The following is a 16,909-nucleotide window of genomic DNA, read 5'->3' as shown; positions in this document are numbered from 1 at the left end:
GTTTTCCAAAGATATGAAGACAAAGTTATTTCAAGATTTCTACAAACGAACATATAAGGAACAGTCTGAATATTTAGTCCAAAATTGTATGACACTGGAAGACGTAAAACGAAGAAATGTAGCAGAAGATATCTCACGGAGGCTGGCAACATTCAAATACCACCTTCCTGTATCTGGCAAATCATACAATGTGTGCAAGAAAACTGTACTTGATTTTTTCAAATTTCCTCTCGGCGTATTTCACAGTAACAAACCCAGATTCTACATCTTCCAACATTGGCGACATGCCTTCTGGTGATACAGGAGCTTCTATTTTTTTCTCTGTACTTAAAGAATACAGCTTTGATTCCATTCGTGATTCAGATATAGGTATTATAGCTTCAGAAAAAAAATAAATTTAACCTTGACATTTGTGACAAAAGAGGGACTCACCATAATCGCCCACATGCTGTGTCCTTTGCTGTGAAATAACTGGTACGTGATCATATCCGATCAATGCCTGCACAAGAGAGTCACTATTCAAGATCTACCTCCAGCAAGCTTGATCTCAGTTTAGAACTGTGTGTGGAAAGAATGTATGACCTTTTCAAGGAAAGTTATCCTAATATTAAATGCTCACGTAGTTTGTATAGGGACATATTCAGAAGTGAATTCAATCTTAGATTTGGTCCACCACGATCAGAATCTTGTTCATATTGTGATGAACTTTACACTCATATAATAGCGGCTGAGACTAAAGATGACCAGAATAGGATTAGTGTGCAAAGTACACTTCATCATAGAAAGTCTGAGACTGCTTATAAAGTTCTTCATGAAGATGTTGTAATGTCAAAATCGAACCCCACATATGTTGTACTTTGCACAGACATGCAACAGGTATTGTCTGTCCAACACTTCATCATTCCTCTGTGTTTTATCAAAGGTAGTTTTCTACCTATAACCAATGTGTCCAAAACATGGGAACTGGAAAATCCTTTATGTTTGTGTGGCATGAGTCGGTGGCAAAACGTGGTTCTTCTGAAGTTACTTCATGTATTCTGAAATACATTGAACTGCATTTCGAACCATTGAAAGAAGGTGAGATCAAGAGATTAGTTGTTTGGTCAGATCGCTGTATCGCGCAAAACAATAACTGGCGGTGTGACATTACCAAGAGGAAAAAACATTTACGTCCACTTCCAAATGTACTTCCCCAGCTCTATGAAGAAACGATGCCTATAAAGATAGCGAAAAAAAAGACTTGCTAGATATGTGCAGGTACATTCCTGTTCAATATCGCGACTTCTACGAATGTTTATTTGCAGTTGAGTGATTTGGCAACAATTAATATTAATCTAATGATTTTCTTGTTTCAGTTGATATTGCTGAATCCATAACAATACATTGGTCCTATGTAATGTATTTCTTGGTGTATCTACTTTTATTTGTAATGATTTATAGGTTATATCACTATTCCATTTATGGTGTTTAAATCCTTTTTCCACTGAAATTAAATTTTTTAAGCTATAAGTCAATACTTAAAAGTAATGAAGAGTACTTTTTAACACGATTTATTTTGTATGGAGTACAGTTATCAATTCTTACATGGTTTTGCTTAAAGGTTTACTCTGTTCATCTAAAAAATGATTTTTTTTGCTACTGTAAGAAATAGTTTTTGTGGGTTAGATACCTATTCGGGGTAACTATTTAATTATTAACCTAGAAATTCGGAAAAAAATTCTCAAATTTATCAAAAAAATCGTATATTAATGTAATGATTGATTCGGTTGACTTTGGATTTTGGTTTGTTCCTTGTTCGATACAAACAAGTTATTATGGGTTTAAACTATTTATTTAATTAATCATCTATACAAAAATGGCTCTATTACGAAACAGTTGTTCGACGCAATAAATATGTTACTCGGTATCACTATGCCTACCGTGGAGGCTGTATTTGAAGAATTTTTATAATACCTTAGTGCCAACTACATGCCTGTAGACTTCAGTGTCTCCGAACCACGAGGCCTTCTTCGTCAATACTTGGAATACCTTTCAACCAAGTACGTACAATGTCTAGCGTATAGACCAGGCATCTCCCAACCATGATACTTTTTTTAATACTTGTAATATGTTTTAAACAAATATGGCTTATTTCAAGCAAACAAGACAAGGGTCTCTGAACTGTCAGACCTACAGTATAGAGACTTTAAACCACAAATGTAAAATTCGTCACCAATGACTAACAGAATGGGGAGTAATAAATAAAGTCATTCCGACAAACAGGACCAGTTCGAAAATATGCAATTAAAATCATTTGTAGCCAAATACAGTTGTAGAAAGCAACTAGACCAACTAATTATGTTTTACGCTTGTTTCGGACCAAGATATCCTGAAAAATGTTTGACGCTTCCTACAAGTCCAAGATGTTTTCAAACATTAAATATTCATTTCTGACTACATACTTGATGAAGAACATTAAAAAAAAAAAAGACCTATTCCGAAAAACAAAAGGAAGCAATTAAAAAAAGAAAACACATTTGGAAGCACACTTAAAAAAAGGAATCAATTTGAAAGCACATTAAAAAAGAACTAACATTTGGAAGCACATTAAAAAAGTACACGTGGAAGCGCATTAAAAAAATGAAGCACATTGGACGCACATTCAATTTTATAGGAAACGATCGCTAGGATATGTTGTCCAAAATACAGGATACGATAGGATCGAGCTACAACAGCTCCAATTTCTACAACTGTATTTGGCTACAAATGATTTTAATTGCATATTTCCGAACTGGTCCTGTTTGCCGGAATGACTTTATTTATTACTCCCCATTCTGTTACTCATTGGTGACGAATTTTACATTTGTGGTTTAAAGTCTCCCCACTACTTTCTTTCTTTTTTACTTATTTTACGTATTTTTTTGTTATTTGAACAGTTGTAGCTTTATTCAATTATGTTAATAATTATTTTGTCATTTAATTTGTTTAAGATAATATTTTTTAACTATGGTAAATTTTGCTGTATGTGGAAGAGGTTGGCAATGGATTTAAATGAATGATCAAATGAACTAGAAGCTGTGAGATCGAACATTATTATTTTCAGTTTTAGCCTTTAAGTTAAATTAATATTTAAGTTTTATTTGATAAGGTTTTTTTTTCTTTTGATAATGTGAGCGTACAAGCATTAAAAATATTTATTTACGCGTGTGAGCAAAAAAATTTACGAATTAAGAGTGTTTGCACATCACTAGCGCATGGGTGCGGGTGAAAGAGAGATACGAGTGATGATGTGTCAGTCGGCCGGGAGGCCTCGGTGTGCAAGGTCATAGCCACAGGTACGGTTAACGCGGCCCGCAAAGATGTGTCGGGAAGTGCAGCGAAACGAAGACTGACGTAGGGCGTGTGTGTTTAACGCCTAAAATAAATTGGTTGTCTGTAAAGTCGGTTTACGGACGATAGTTTAACGTGACAACGTCATAACAAAACATTGATGAAATGATTGCATACTTTGTGAATAAAATGGAATCATTTTTATTTTAATAATAAAATAATAAATACTTGAAATTATACTAGTAATCAGAGTTTTAAAATGCAAGAATAATTAACCTTTATTGCCGAAATTGTTGTTGTAATAAGTAATGAAAACCACATTAACTTTTCACTTCACTTTATAAACAGTCGAGTGGAAGAGAGATAGATGCGGCGCAAGCGTACAATGAGCGTAACGGGACACAGCGTGACGGAACAATGTGCGTAACGGGACACTTTTATGTGTGTGTAGCCGGCGTTCATCGATTTATTAGACGTTGTCACGTCAAAAACGGGCTTGGCGTGAGAATATTTTTAAGGGCGTCGTGAAGTGCTTCGCAATTTTTCTAGCCTGTGTTTCGCACCTGTTGTCGGTGGGTATTTCATCTTTAGAAATCAGGCAACTGACATGCTTGATGGATGCCGAGAGATTTCGGTAGAATCTACGTGAGCGTGGCTATGCCCTTCTTCATCGAGCATAACTTTGCGTGAGTAATTTCGCTCACACGAGGAATTTCCGGAGCCGAATTCGCGAGACTGCAAGTAAGTGTGGCCCCGCCCGTGTTTCGCCAAACACATCGTCTTAGGAACCCGGGATGTCCGTTAATATCACTTCAAGGCATCACCATTGGCTGTAATTTATTTTGAGTGCAGTTTAGTATATTAACTTTGGACCTTTTTAAATAAAGGTCTACAGGCGTAAAATTGCAAAGTGTCGTGACGGACTCTTTAACCTGAAATTATTCTTCAATTCTTTTTGCCAGCAAGTTTAAAGAGTTTTAAGAGTATGTTTGAAATTCGAGGTAAAAATAGGAAGCGAACTTTAAATTTATATTTATACCCTCATACATTTATAGGAACAGTTTTAAATATACTTCCTTTTACCGTCACTGTAATAAATTAAATAGTCATTTAATTTGTAAAGAGCTGTAAGAATCATGTTTGAATTTTTACTTTTTTTAAAATTATTTTTAATTATTTTTATGATTGAAGTATAATCAGTAATAATGGGCCAATTTTGTATATGATCGCGCGCATGATATATTTTAAGTTAGTACATTTCGCCTTCCATAATTTTGTATTATTTATTTTAAGAGTATTCGTTCTAAGGTGTTCATTGCCATTTGTAAAGTGAATTAACCTAATTATTTTGAGTCGTTATTAAATACACATAAACTTGATCTACAATTTTTATCCATCTATTATACTATCACGATGACTTAAATTTGTTTTAGTACTCTATTGTTTAAGGTTTAACACTCAGTCACTGGAATAAATTGGGTTCACGCCATTTTGGTGTTGGAGCAGCTCTTCATAAATAAGCAAATTTTAATCATCATATTTTTTATATGTTATGAAACCACTGGAAATAAAAACTGAACCTGACAGGGTTTGGGGACAAAAGTCATTCACTAGTAGCGACAGTGAAGACTTTCTCACCTTTAAGTTAGAAGTTGTACGTATTATGAGAACACAGTCTTATAAATTCGATTACGAAAAAAAATTTAAAAAATTTGTTGAAATCCAAACATAATTTATTTTTCACTCTTACACATATGCAGGTAAACAAAGTCATTATTGTATGTAAACAGCTTACCTCAGTTCTTTGAATGTGGAGAATATTTTGTTGATGTGTGAATAGTTTCCTGCACTAAGCTATGATCTTCCCACAACATGTAATCAATCTCTTCTGCTGCTATATTATTTTCACATTTGTTATTAATATTTTTTCTATGTCTATCACCATCACCATAGCTATCAGTATCATCATCATCGTAGTTGTCAGAATGTTACCGTAAAGATTTAGAAATATTTGATTTTGATGCTTCTCCGTCGTTTTCAAGCATCGTTTCTAAGTGACCGTAATTTTTTTTCCAAATTTAGAAGAATCGACTTGAAGTCGGCTTTAATTAATTCTCGTTGTTTACAGTTATGATACTTCCACTGACTTAAGAAGTCTTCATTTAACTTTCTGTGTCCTTCAAGCCAAGTTCTTTATCGGGATCAGGAGAGTTGTGGACTTAACCACGTTCAAGACAAGGAAGATTATTTAAGTTATTCAGCACACTCTTCTTAAGAACAGTAGCCAAATGCAGTTGGAACAATGGGAGATATTGAGCTGGATTCTATGGTGTACTTTCGTATTCTTCCGGACGCATTCTAGCGTTCGTATCCTAATGAGTTGAATGTGCGTCCAAATGTGCTTCTTTTTTAATGTACTTCCAAATGTGTTGCCTTTTTTTTGAAATTGCCAAACTTTCTTCCTTTATTGAATATGCTTCCACATGTGCTTCCTTTTCAACGAGGTGTTTCCCAATTATTTTTTTTGTTTCTTACAAATTTACTTCCTTTTCATTGAGTTGCTTCCTAATATGATTCCTTTTTTTAATGTGCTCCCAAATTTTCTTCATATTTTTAATTTGCTTCCAAATGCGCTCATTTTTGTCGAATGTGCTTTCTTTTTTTGAAAAGGCTTCTAAATGTGCATCCTTTTTGTCGAATGTGTTTCCAAATGTGCATCCTTTTCGTTGAGTTTTCTTCCAAATGTGCTTTCTTTTATAATATACTTCAAAATGTAAGCTTCCAAACGTGATTTTTTTTAAACATGCTTCCATATATAAGTACTTCTTGTCGAATGTGCTTTCAAATGGGCGTAATTTTTGTAGAACGTGCTTCTAAATATGGTTCCTTTTTTTTAATGTGCTTTCAATTGTTTGTCCATTTAGTCTAATGTGTTTCTAAATGTTCATTTTTTTTTTCGTTAAGTGTGCTTCCTTTTTTATGTGTTTACAAAAGTTTGTGTTTTTTTAATGAGCTATCAAATGTGCTTTTTTATGTTCTCTCAAGTGTGCTTACTTGTATGAGTGTGCTTCCAAATGTGCGTCCTTGTTATTTGGAATGTGTGTCATTTACTTTGAATGTGCTAGGTCAAGTCTGTAATCAGGTCTGAATATTAAGTGGTTAAAAAAAAATATTTTTCTTGTAATAAACATAAACCATTTTTCAGGGATTCTTGGTCCTATAACAAGCGTAAAACATAATTAGTTGGTCTAGTTGCTTGTAATAGATTATATCCATACTGTAGGTCTGACAGTTCGGAGACCCTTGTCTTGTTTGCTTGAAATAAGCCATATTTGTTTAAAACATATTACAAGTATTATAAAAAGTATCATGGTTGGGAGATGCCTGGTCTATACGCTTGACATTGTACGTACTTGGTTGAAAGGTATTCCAAGTATTGACGAAGAAGGCCTCGTGGTTCGGAGACACTGAAGTCTACAAGCATGTAGTTGGCACTACGATATTATAAAAATTCTTCGAATACAGCCTCCACGGTAGACATAGTGATACCGAGTAACATATTTATTGCGTCGAACAGCTGTTTCGTAATAGAGCCATTTTCGTAGTGATGATGATTAATTAAGTAAATATTTTAAACCCATAATAACTTGTTTGTATCGAACAAGAAACAAACCAAAATATAAAGTCGACCGAATCAATCATTACATTGATATACGATTTTTTTTTTTTGGATAAATTTGAGAATTTTTTCCCGAATTTCTAGGTTTAATATTTACATATTTTCAAGATGACGGCCAAATTGGCCGATAAGATGGTGGACGCCATTATTATAAATACTGCTTCACACTAAAGTGGAAAATATATAGCGAAAGCGTCCTAGCAGGTAATGCTATTATTACTTAAAATTTAAAAAAAACTTCGAACATATGCGTAATATGTCTGATAATTGTGACTACTGAGCAAAGACGTATATTTTCCAATGCAAAGGTCCGAGCTGTCATGTTCGAATCACCTTGCTTCAAATGTATTTTATGTAAAAAAAAATTAATTTGTCGTTAAGGGTCGTAAAATTGGTAGGTAAAGAAACATCGACCTTACGTACATGACACAAAGCGATTTTATCGCTATGTAGGAACAAACAGCTTAAATAAATATGGCAGTATGTAATATGGTGACCTCCAGCAGAACAAAAAACAAGATGGTGGCTTAGACGTCATCAAATATGGCGGCTCCAGCAGACTAAAACAAGATTGCGGAAGATTCTACCGTATCTTAAAGTGCAACAATTGTGAGTGGGGCACTCGATGTTAAGAGACGGGATTAATTATAGCACATTCACTACGGATGAATTCACGATGACTGGAGTCAAATGTCAAGGTTAAAGGTAAGGTCAAGATGGCATCCATAACGAAAATTGCAACGGTGTTGTCATAATTCAAAATGGCCGCCATGACGTAAGATGGTGGTCGGTCATTGACCCCATCCTCAATCCTCTACCTTGGACTCTGCGCTTTGATGCCCATTTATATAGCCTACTACTATCATAGACTAACCCATCTTCTCTATGATACTTATGAAATTCAGTATAATATAATTGTTGTGGGTATGTTTCTCCACAACACACACATATATGTATATAGTATATACGTATGTGTGTGCTTGTGTGTATTTATATCGCAAGTGAACATAATTTTCAGTTCCCAATCCAGTGTTTGAACTTGAAGGCCAGGTACGAAATAAATTAGTTGTAACTTGACATTGATTAAATATCAGTTATTCTATAATGATTCTCAGAATAAAACCAGCTCTTTAAAAATTATGTATCCATCCATACGAAGACGGGTAACATAGCTAGTTTTGGGTTTAAAAAAAAAACTAATTTTATAAGTAAAACTGCACAGACTGGTTGTAATTGTTCATCAGCTTACTAACAGCACTGCACTACTGCCGCCATCTCTGTCTGATAGTGACTTGATAGCTAAAATATTTTTAATAAATTCGCAAGATTCGAATGTATTTATTTTTAACGCTAGTACAGTTAAATGACAGGTTATATGTAAGTTAAGTGTTTTTAAAATTAATACAAACTTGATAATTCATTTTCTATTGATGTTAAGAGGTAAATGTGCGCAATATTCTGTTTACGTATCCTCAGCCACTTCCTCGGTGTCGCCATAGAAATAATAGTGGAACAAACATTGCGCCAAACAGCAATGAAGTCCGACCACTGAGGCCATTTGTGGCGGCCTCAGTCGTCTTGATTTTTATTATAACTTTTATGGTGCGTAAAGCTTGTTTTAAGATGAGTAAATTGTTTTATAATATTATTTATAGTATTATACTGGTTAATGGTGTATGTAAATTATTTATTTGTTGTTTTGTAGTACGCTTATTATTCTTATTCGGTAGTGGCAACCGCTAGAATTAACCAGAACGATCGAGCGGAGTGAGGGGTGGCAGGACAGGAGGGGGGGTGACGTCAGCTGACGAGAGAAGGGGAAACGGCGGTCAGCTGTTTTTGACGGAGAGACAGTGTGTGTTGACCGCGGGCCGCGGAACTAGTCGGCAGAGACGAGAATTGGCTTTTCAGCGATGAGCTACGAGTGTGACGTTACGTGATTAATATTGAAGATGACGGTAATGCCACGACACCCTCGGCGAAGTAACACCAGTGGTGGTGTATGAGACTGCGATATCGTGGGCCTAGTGCACTGGTCATCAATGTAGCGCGATGCTACAGGCGCTACAAGGTGAGCGGGGTTTACCGGCGCACACCGACTACAGAGGTATGCCTCTAGAACAAGTAAGTGCGAGAACTGGATTTGTAACTTTTGGTTCCGCTGGTTTGACTTGCGGGCGACGTGTTTAAAACAGAGTGCGGCGATGGAAATTACTGGTAGAACTATCTAGACGTCACTATTTCGTTTTTCCACCCTCCCCTCCTCCGTAATAGACTTTGTGGGACTTTAGTTTATTTAAGTATAGTGTAAGAGTGTTTGTATGCGAATGTCACCAACGTACATTAAATTTAATTATAGCAATTGAAATGGTATCACGAATTGGATTTATAGGTTGCTTTCCCTTTTTACCGTACTTAATGCTGGTCATATTACTTCTGGTAATTCATTATATATATGTTAACTATCACAATAAGTTTAGCAGGGCTGTCGGTCAATTTAGTACGTTAATGATTGCTTTTGCGCACTGGTCAAATTTTAAGCCAGTCCATGCGCGTCTATTTAAGTTACTTTTACTACACTTTCATTATCAATATGACAGTAGAGACGCGTATACGGGACTGGCGTGGCGGGTGCGGACGTGTTCAACTACCCCGGTATAAGGGGGGTTGGCCACACCACACACTTCCTTATCACTACACTTGTTATTCGTTACACTACTCTTCGTTACGCTCGCTTCTTCTTACCCTACCGGCGTAAATAGTTTTCACATTTAAAACAAATAAGGCCTCAATAACGCGTGAGTAAAATATTTTGGTGGACTGCGATCTGCGGCAAGAGTTTAATGTGCATACGTTTTTAATGTTGGTTGAGATCTTAATTGGCAGTTCAGTAACTTCCTCGCTCTGTTCGCGAATTAATTTTTTTTAAATCTATTTGAACGGATTTAGCATCGCACAGCCAGGCACAGAGCCCACGGGAACTCGAGAATTAAAGCTGTCTACGAACCATTTGGCTATCTCTCAGTTATGTCGGGGTGAGGGGATCGAACCCACGACCTTCCCATATGAGCAGGTAGCGTCAACAATCACAGATACGTTTTTTTCTTATTATTTTTAAAATTGTTTCATCTGTAGGTAAATTTTCATCACCATAGAGCCGACTATTCTCCTTTAATTTGTTTAAATTAACTTTTTTTTTTACATATATTTTTATTGTATCTGACATGTGATGAGTTTAGAACTTACAAATGTACTTACGCCTTGCCCGTGACTCGAACCCAGAACTGCTCGCACCGGGAGCCGGCGTGCGTCCGACTGCGCTTTGAAGGTTAGCAATTTTCGTTAGTAATGAATGAATGACACATTTAGTGATCTTGTAAAATGTTTTATTTGATAAAATATATGTTTTTTTGTATTAAATCCCTGAGCACTAACATTCCGAACCCTCAAAAATAGTATATTATCGAACGCTACCTCGGCTCGACGCACAGAAGTTCTTCGCGTCACGTTGGCAGCGGCCAACTTGCCGAAGGAGGGGGGATGAGTGTCCGCCATCTTGTCGCGCGCGCACTCCGGCGGCGGCCGACGGAACCGCTAGGCCGTGCGAGGCGAAGCTATTCGAGCCAGCGCAGTTGCGCGACCGTCTCACGTCAGTTGTGTTCGAGTTGTCGGCGTGGGAGGGGTTGTGAGTTTTCCGCTCGTAATCTTCCTCGCTACTCTTTCGGCCGGCTCTGGTCTTTCGTAGAACTCCCCCGGTCGCAACTCGAACCAGATACTCATTTTTTGGTGTCGGTTTATTTTGACGCGAAAGCGGTGATGACTTTGAATTGGCAGAAGGCTCGTTGTAGCAGGGCCAACAAAACGTTGCCGTACGCGTATCGCGATTAAATGTTCCTTGGATCATTGATCCAACCTTTTAGAAGTTAAACCCAAACAAACTAAAACTGCATAGAAGTGTATAATCGTGTTGTAATACTTAGTGTCATATTTGAGTGTTATCATACATACATATACTTCTTCTTGTGTCTGGCTAGTGTTTGTGCGTTAGTTAACTAACTATTAGTGGAGATTTTTTTCTCCGATACTTATCGTCGTAACTGACTGCCCTAGGTATTGCACGTAAATAAGCATAGATTCTTTATCATGAGCCCATTTCTTGAAACATCAGGACCTTGCATCACTCTGTAGACCAATCGTAACATTACAAGTTATTTTGTTGTGTGTCATGTTTTTTATCGGGTGTGTGAAGTGCCGTTGAATTTTTTTAAAGAAGAACTTGAAGCAAAAAAACAAACCAGAGAAAATTGTTTTCGGCTCGTCGTATCTGTTCATCAGTTTCTGTACAGGTACGTTCATTTTTTATTATTGTGAAACGTATGTTTTTGCGTTTGATACTAGATTTTTAATAAGAAAAAAAACTATTTTGTATATGTCCTGGCATGTACCCAACGACGAGCGTAACAATATTTTTTTTTTTCCCGCGTGATATAACTATCATGTTCTGGAGAAAACATTCTTTTACGAGCTGTTGATAATGTAAATTCTGTTATAGACATCGAAAGCGCAAGAGTTGTAATGTGAGTTACCTCGAGTATGCGATTGAAGAAACCAGTGTTTGTATCACTTCTTTAAAAATACTTTTCAATAGGCAAATGTTAGAGAAGTAAACATTTTCTTAGTTTTGTTTATATATATATATATATATATATATATATATATATATATATATATATATATATATATATATATATATATATATATAAAAAGCATCGATGACAATTTTTTCTGATGTTCGTTTGTGGATTCTTGAGTTCTGGAAGCTGTAGGCGTTACCTGTCATACGTTTGTAGACACGCTAGTTCTTTTCTTCTCTCACTCACGCCCATTTGAAACCTAACTGGTGGGACGAACATGTGATTCACAAACATGTCGAAATCCCTTGTCTGAGGTGAGCCTGCACGTCTGCAAATTCGCTAACGTTCTTTTAAACGAATAAAATGCTGATTTTGTTCCGCTTTGGTAAATCAATACGCAGTGGCGCTGCTGGCGGGGGGTCGAGGAACCGTTTCGTGCGGAAACCCGGCCGCTCTCTAGACGGCGTCAAACGGCGCTGCCCGGCTTGCACGGGCGTTGCCGCGGTCAAATGGAGCGTCCAAGTAAACCAAGCCTTGTTCTATTCCACCTAAGATCCCGTCACGTTCACGTGCCCTTCATCTTCAGACGTGTGCTATAACCTTAGCGGAACCGTGTCTGTACATGGGGATACGTTTTTAAAATTATAGTAGTTTTGGTTATAAGAGTGATACAGAGGACTACACATTAATTTATTTTTACTGATTATGCCCGAGCTTTCTGTGATGCTGGCATTGCGAGTTTATTACTAGAAAAAGATGTTATTTTTCGGGTAGTTTATTTACATTAGTATGCCATTAGCGCCTGTTATACACAGTAAATGAAGTTTTGTACGTGTCTTTGGAACTTTAAAAGAAAATTGTAGACAGTTTTACCAGCTGTTTATAAATTATTTAAATATATATTAAATATAATGTTCTATATTTTTGGCGTTTTTAAATATTTATGTATATTGTTAATTTCTTGTAGTTTATATTATGGTAAATTGATTTGTGTTGATTAGTTGAAATAATTGATTAGTTTGAATCTCAACCGTTAGTAAGTAGTAGTTCATGAAATTGTATCGTTAGCTGTTTTGGAATTAATTTCGTATTTTGTTGGTATGGATGTCGTGGTAGAGAGTAATGCATTTTGTAATTATTTTACACAGCATATTTTTACGTGAATTTGAATTTTTCTTGCAGAGTTATTTTAATATTTTAGAAATTAAACTATGTAAATGTTAGCATGAGGAATATTGAGCGTTCATAGTTTTACCGAATAAGGTGTATTTTATTTGCGTTGTGTTTTTATGGTGGTATTTTTCACTACCGTCGGTTGTGTGAGTATTTTTATCGGTGTTTTGGTTATGTTAGGTCATTTACATAAATATCACGCAAAACGTTCGTTGTTAAAGTAATAAAATTTTCGGGAAGATAGTTTTTTTTATTTTCCGCGATGGCATGTCTTTGCATGTCTAGGTGATAGTAACAAAAATGAAATGTTGATTAGGTTAGCGACATTGTAAATACTTTAAAATCGTTCACATGCGTATTTTGCAAAATTGTGTTTTTTTATTCCGGTTGGATTCTGGAAAATTCGATAGGTAGTTGTAAAGGTCTTTGAAGTCGAAGGACATTGTGTGGTTTAGATGTTTTAAAATTAGATGAATATTGATGAAAAAGTATTATAATCGGTTGGTATTATTATTTAATCGTTTATGATTTTATTAGTTTTAATTTTAATATTTCTCCTTGTAAATGCTGTTCCCTTCCCATTTTCCCTGGACTTCATTGCAATCCCCACTATGTGCAATTTACAATCCAGTGGGAATTGAAAAACACTCCTTTGCAAGGTACCTAATCAATTATCATCAGTACTATTCAAAAATACAGTTTTTAAATTGTATATTTTTTTTCTATCACTCTGCTGTTCTCTTTCAAAAATTACTCAGTATTAATTTAATTCAATTCTTTGGATATATGCCATTTCAGTTTTGTACTGTTCGTCATGGAAACACTTAAAGAATGAAAAAAAAATTGGTTGTCTGTAAAGTCGGTTTACGGACGCTAGTTTAACGTGACAACGTCATAACAAAACATTAATGAAATGATTGCATACTTTTATGAATAAAATTGAATAATTTTTATTGAATTATCACTATTTTGTATGGATACAAAGGAGTGAAATGAAATCTACAATTTAAATGATAAATTTACTTCTATTTGCACTCATTAATTCAAATATGTTTATTACTTTAACGAACAGATTATTTTAACTATAACGTTTATAAATGTTTGCTATTTAACTTCTTCCAATATGTTATTCTGTTAAGGATAGGACGATGATAGGAAAAGTAGGAAACGAATGGGAGTGTTTCAAGTTTAATGTGCCACGAAAAAGTCAAATCGATGGTTGTTCCAATCGAGTGGAAGAGAGATAGATGCGGCGCAAGCGTACAATGAGCGTAACGGGACCATGTGCGTAACGGGACAATGAGTAATCCTTTTTCGTGCATGCAGCCGGCGTTCGTCGATTTATTAGACGTCACGTCAATAAAAACGAAAACATAAAAGGACTAACAACGACGAGACAGTTTCAACAAAACAGGTAAATGCAGCCGCCGCCGTTTCCTCATATGCTCGGCCGGGAGCGTGTGACAGCGATACCAGGAACTATTGGGTTCCCATAACAAACGGGTATTGTGGACAACAACACGAGTACAGCGCAGACGAACAGAGTAAGTAGGCTTCCTATGACAAACGTTTTGTCTTAGGAAAACAGTTGTCATAGGAAGCCTCCTGTGTTGATCTCTGCTGTTAATTTTATCATGACCAAATTCATTTCACGGAATATTCTGCACTATGTGACATTTCAAGTTTGACATCAGCAGATTTAGAATTGTTGTCTGTGGTTTTATGTTTTTATTTTGCGTTTTTGTCTCTCCATGACCATGACAGACAGTACAAAACTGTAATGACGTATGGGTATGCCCAAAAAATTGTATCAAATAAAAATTCCCTTTTGCAAGAATAATTTAAATAACATAAGTATTAACATAGGCATGAGATTTCGTTAAGTCATCTGAAAATTTATAATGGAATGCTACATGCTAATGAGCCTCGTAGCATTTTTGAACGTGATTAATGCTACCTGATTCAAGTTGAATTTTGAGTATCAAAAACTATGCAATTATCGCGATACAGTTTAGATCTGCTAGTTATCTTGATTACTAAACTGTATTTAGGTTTGTTGCATTTCTTATATTAATACAGGATGAGTCGGAATTCGACCGGCAGTCTTCGACAGCATACTCTTCACGGAAATTTAGGTTGAAAATGTTCACACGGCTTATGGTCTAAAGCGCATTCCAAGTTTGGTATACACCTTTGAAGTTGGAGAGTTGAACAGCTTGGTTATAGCAAAAAATAGAGAAAGTAGCACCATCATTTCCCATACTTTTTTATGACATCACTACCACCTCTCCACCACCCCCTTCCCCCGGTTCCTCTTCTGTAATTACTTCAATGAAATCAGTTCACGACAGCGACGAGTTTTGCTGCGGCTAAAGAGTCTGCCACAGTCACTGTGTCGATCTGTAGGAGCTGACTGAACAGACGCGGATATGGCATTTGATTGGTTCACGTGACCTATACGTCAGGTGTTGATGGTGTAATCGCTGGGAGCAGTTCTGTCTAGACACACAACAAATATATCGAGTAGTTTTCTTTCGGCACCGATACCTTTGTACTCGATTCTTTGTGTTCGAGACATTTACCATCATGAGTCCTTTTTGGTAGGAATTGTATCGAATAAACATAGATACATTAATAATATATCAGTCCTATTATAATTTTTTTTGAAGTTATACATAAAGGTGCCCGTCTAATCTGGGTGTATGTGTGTTAGCTTTGAATATATATACTGTATAGAAGTCGCCAGCCCAGGTTAAAATTTCTAATACGGTTTTGAGGTAGTTGGTTAATTCACTGCCGCAATCGCCACCATCTCTGGGGCATCGACTGGTAGTGGTCCCTAGCGGACAAGTGTCGAACTCTTTAAACACCCCTTCCCCCTCCCGTTGAACGAACTTGAGCTGCAGTGAATTATGGGTGGGGGGTGCGGGGAATGACAGCGGGCGACAGAGCTGCGCTCTAACGTGTAAATAACAACTAAGACGATACAGGGCGTTACGGCAGCGCACTGCAGCGGTGAAGTTCCCAAGCTGCTCATCATACGCTTTTGAAAAACGTAGAGTAAATCCTATCCACTCGCGACTTCTATACAGTATATATATTCAAAGGTGTTAGTGAGGCGGGATGATAAGCGCGACGCTCGCTGGTGCTTCTAACGCGGTATCGCCTCTAAGCGCAAGACTGTAAACCAGCGCGCATTATTCTCGCCATGCATATGACAACAGTGAAATTTGACCGGTGACCGAAACATTATATGGCATAGAAATGAAGGTAAAAGTGTAATGTAAGTTCCTTAAGTGCTTTCAAGAATCTTTACATGTTGTTTTATGCCTAAAAATTACTTTTAAAACACGCGCTTTAGCCATTTTAACTCTTCTAAAAAAAGTTTAAAAACTTAATCCGAAATCAAAAGTACTTTTCGGTCCTCAGCGAATTCTTAAATGCTTTTCGTAAACAGACCCCACTCGGATATCTTGAGTAGTTTTGAAATCGCGTTGTTTTTCCTGAAGCTTTGCCCGCTCTGTGTGCCTTACGGCGCGTTATGAAAAAATGATGCGAGTGAACTTTAACGATGCGCGCGCACCATGCAACGAAAGTTTTACTGAATAAATAAGGCTACCTAAAATAATTGTATATGTATTTATAAATCTTTTACTTTAGTGATTAATATTGAATACTGGTTAATATCATTAAACACAATTATTTATTGTGAATATTAGTGATTGAAATTGTTTTTATAAAATTATACAAGTGTACTTTTATATAAGTGAGGTTATGTTCCCGTATGTATAACGATGCCAGGTTGCTTATAAGCTTCCATTGTCGTTGGCAGGGAGTCTCTGGGAGGTTTAGTAAATCTCCTGGCTGTTTTTATGTTAATGTTTGTGACGTTATGTTCCCGTATGTATAATTTGTTTGTAATATATATAATTTTATTATTTAATAAAAATTTAAAATTAATAAATTCGAATATAAACATTCAGCATATTTAATTGCATTATGAATCAATTTTATCTATATTATTTTATTAAATTAAATAATTTTATACATTTTTATATTAATATTGAGTACTGAACATTTGTTAATTTTTTTTTATTCTGATTGGTTAGACTTT

The 16,909-nt window shown here is 36.0% G+C and overlaps 1 protein-coding gene across 1 annotated transcript in view; it reads left to right on the top strand.

Annotated features, from left to right (window-relative positions):
* The first annotated feature begins 10,556 nt into the window (after positions 1-10,556).
* The window catches only part of LOC134527831 (uncharacterized), a 974,295-nt gene continuing 967,942 nt past the window's right edge, over positions 10,557-16,909 (top strand). Inside the window, exon 1 of the mRNA XM_063360779.1 lies at positions 10,557-11,334. The gene's annotated coding sequence lies outside the window, so the exon portion shown is untranslated. The remainder of the gene's footprint in view (positions 11,335-16,909) is intronic.

The sequence above is a fragment of the Bacillus rossius genome, chromosome 1 (genome assembly GCF_032445375.1).
Source record: "Bacillus rossius redtenbacheri isolate Brsri chromosome 1, Brsri_v3, whole genome shotgun sequence".
NCBI classification, from domain to species: domain Eukaryota; kingdom Metazoa; phylum Arthropoda; class Insecta; order Phasmatodea; family Bacillidae; genus Bacillus; species Bacillus rossius.
This window is presented reverse-complemented; position numbering and strand designations above follow the sequence as displayed.